This window comes from Ursus americanus, chromosome 20 (assembly GCF_024610735.1).
Source record: "Ursus americanus isolate L20-20 chromosome 20, mUrsAme1.1.p, whole genome shotgun sequence".
NCBI classification, from domain to species: Eukaryota; Metazoa; Chordata; class Mammalia; order Carnivora; family Ursidae; genus Ursus; species Ursus americanus.
The window spans coordinates 45,022,942-45,025,828 of record NC_142146.1 but is presented as its reverse complement, the minus strand read 5'-3'; the positions used below and the strand labels follow the sequence as shown (position 1 = coordinate 45,025,828).

The 2,887-nt window shown below is 48.5% G+C and overlaps 1 long non-coding RNA gene across 1 annotated transcript; it reads right to left on the bottom strand.

The window, feature by feature from the left end:
- Nucleotides 1-761: 761 nt before the first annotated feature.
- On the bottom strand, nt 762-2,680 carry LOC148108421 (uncharacterized). The gene is made up of 2 exons (XR_015727899.1): nt 2,260-2,680; nt 762-2,166 (listed from the first exon to the last, which is right to left on the bottom strand). It is a non-coding gene; the product is annotated as an uncharacterized LOC148108421 (long non-coding RNA).
- Between the last annotated feature and the right edge of the window lie 207 nt (nt 2,681-2,887).

Here is a 2,887-nt window from a genome sequence, read left to right as displayed (position 1 = left end):
ACTTACACAGCTTTGGCCTTGGGGATCTCCGAGGTTATGAGGGGCAACATTCTAACCTCTAGTTCTTCATTTAGAGAATACTTTATGCAAAAGAAAACAGCTCTATGTGGATTGCTTTGCTTTGGTGTGTGACTGCCAGGCTCTTCTCAAAAAGAAAATCTTCTGTAATTTCGGAGCTTTCCCCCGAGGGTCACACGTAGCTTAAACACATTCTCTAGCATAGAAACTGCGGATGCACGGAAATGGGGGCTTAAGCAGGTTAAGTGACCTGACCTCCAGAACGAAACAATGGGCAAAGCCCTCAAACCCTGCAGCCTCTCATTTCTAGAGGCAGGTTAAAGTTCTGTTACTTATGGTCATTTTCTATCCCTGACAAGCTGAGGGTTAAGAAGGCCAGCAAACTCTTTCTATATCTGACTTGAACCAAAGTCCAGGAAAGGAATCTCGCAGATAATCAGGGACTCCTCGTGGTCTAGTGGGGTTTATTTGACACAGCACCTACCCCTTCTGCAGAGGAGACTCTAAAGGGGTAGATGACCCCTAAGCCCACGTGGTGTTGGTGGAAAGTACTCTAACAGTGTATCATTGAAGCATTGTTAGTGCTGGATACTTCTGTTTTGTGGTTGATCAAATAAAACCATGGATGGATGGGTGGGGTGGGGAACTGGATAAGAGGAGACATTTTAGAAAATATTGCCCCAGGTACAATAGCCTCTGACACAACATTATAATACAAATTCACGAAATTCTTTGTGTCAGCATTAATGTTGATTCATGATTTATTTTAATTGCAGTATTACTGTTTTATTTACTTGTAGGTGATCACAAAAAGGCTCCCTTGAGTTACTTGGTGCTAGAAAAATAACTCCTGAGAGTAAATCAAATAAACCATCTTTTTCCAACAATAGGGAAGCCTGCAAACAAACCCAGTACTCCTAGTACACTACTTTACTCTGATTCTCTGTGTTGACTTCATTCCTGATGCCAGTTGCAGAGGGGAGCTTCTAGGGCCTCTCAGTTTCTCCTGGATTTAGGTGATTGCGGGGAGTCAAGGGAAGGAGCAAAGACCGCTCTTTAGGACTTCTTGAAGGATCTTTGCCTTTCGATTCAGTTGCTTTTTCTCCCACTGGAAAAAAAATTACCCAAGTAATACATGATCTTATAAAAATGTAAATAACATGGAAGTGAATTAAATAAAAGTTAAAGTCCCTTTTCCTTTGCCATCCTCCAACCCCAACCCCCTCCGGAGAAGCTGAATATCTTTCTAGGACTTTTTTCTGTGTGTTTGTATGTGTGTAGATATGTAAATGCACAGAAAATACATAAATGCAAAAAAACCCCCACATATCTCTTTACATAAACAGAAACATTTATAATTACACATATTTTTCTTTTACTTGCTTTTTTTTTATTAACGATGTTCCTCAGATCTCTCTCTGTGTTTGCACGTGTAGATTTACCTTATTCCTTTTAATGACTACACACTGCCCCTGAAATAGCTGGGTGTACCATATTTGTTTAACTATTTCCCTATGCATGGACATTCCTGTTCGCAGGCTGGGTTTTTGTTGGTTTTCTCGCTACTAGAAACAGCACTCCAATATTATCCTACCTCCTTTAAGCTGCTAGAAACCGTCCTTCACCTCCTCTCTGTCTTCCGGAATCAGAGCCGGGTGAGAGGAATTGAAAAGGCAGAGTAGGCAATCCTTTTTCTTACCCTGATGGCTTCCTTTCCATCTCCCACCTGAGTTCCCTGCAATGTACAAAAGGAGAGCTCCCCCTGCTGGGAATGCCCTTTCCTTCCTCCCGCTCACCTGGGGAAGTCCTTTCGACCCGCCAGCCTCGCCTCAAGTTGCTCTTCCAAGGCCCCGCCCACCGGCCCTGTGAGTCGGCGGCCCCTCCTCCCCGCTCCCTTGGCTCTTTCTGCGTCCCAGATCAGTTGGAAGGTACCTGCCTGTGCACCTGGCCCAGGAGGGGAGGGGAGGAGCTCACCGTGTGTCCTCAGCTTCTAGTACCGCGATTAGCACGTTGCCCAGGGACACACGGGTGACCCAAACTGAAGGGCCGCCAGGTGACCCGCTCCTGACGAAGTGGACGCTTGGTCTAGTTCCCTATAAATCTGCGTTGAAGCCAACAACGTTCGATTGTGAATCATTTGGGTAGCATCTGAGACGGAACAAGGTGTACGGACTAAGAAGAGCCTTGCAGAAAGTGTCGCCGGCCCCGGCCGGTCCCTTTTCCGGCCTTCCCCACACTCACCGTATCCGTGGGGACCGCTCTGATCTTGGCAGGAGGCTCCCACGGACTAACACAGAGCAATACCTGTTTTGCAGTTTCTGTTTGTAATTTGTGTTAGCGCTTGTCCCCGTGCCCCGCCGGCGGCTCTCGGGCGGGTTGCTCTGATACAACCGGCTGTTACTCCCTTTCCAGCGGCAGCCCTGCCGGGCCTCGAGACTCTGCCGGGGCTGCTGGGGCCCGGAGGGCTTCCCGACACCACACTCCCAACTTTGTAAGCCAGGGAAGGCCCCGGCAGGCTCACAGCTGCCGCAGCGAGGGGACTGTAGTTCTCCAGCCTGCTTGACCTGGAAGGGCAGAGCAGAAGAGAGGGAAGGCGGAAAGCACAGAAGGGGGCGGGCGCCTGGGTGGCTCAGTCAGTTAAACTAAGCGTCTGCCTTCCTCTCAGGTCATGATCTCAGTGTCACTGAATCGAATCCCGCCTTGGGCTGCTTGCTCAGCAGGGGGCCTGCTTCTCCCTCTGCCTCTCCCCCTGCTTGTGCTCTTTCTCAACTAAATAAATAAAACCTTAAACACACACACACACACACACACACACACACACACACACACACACACACACACACACAGAAGGGTTGGAGAGAGGATCCAG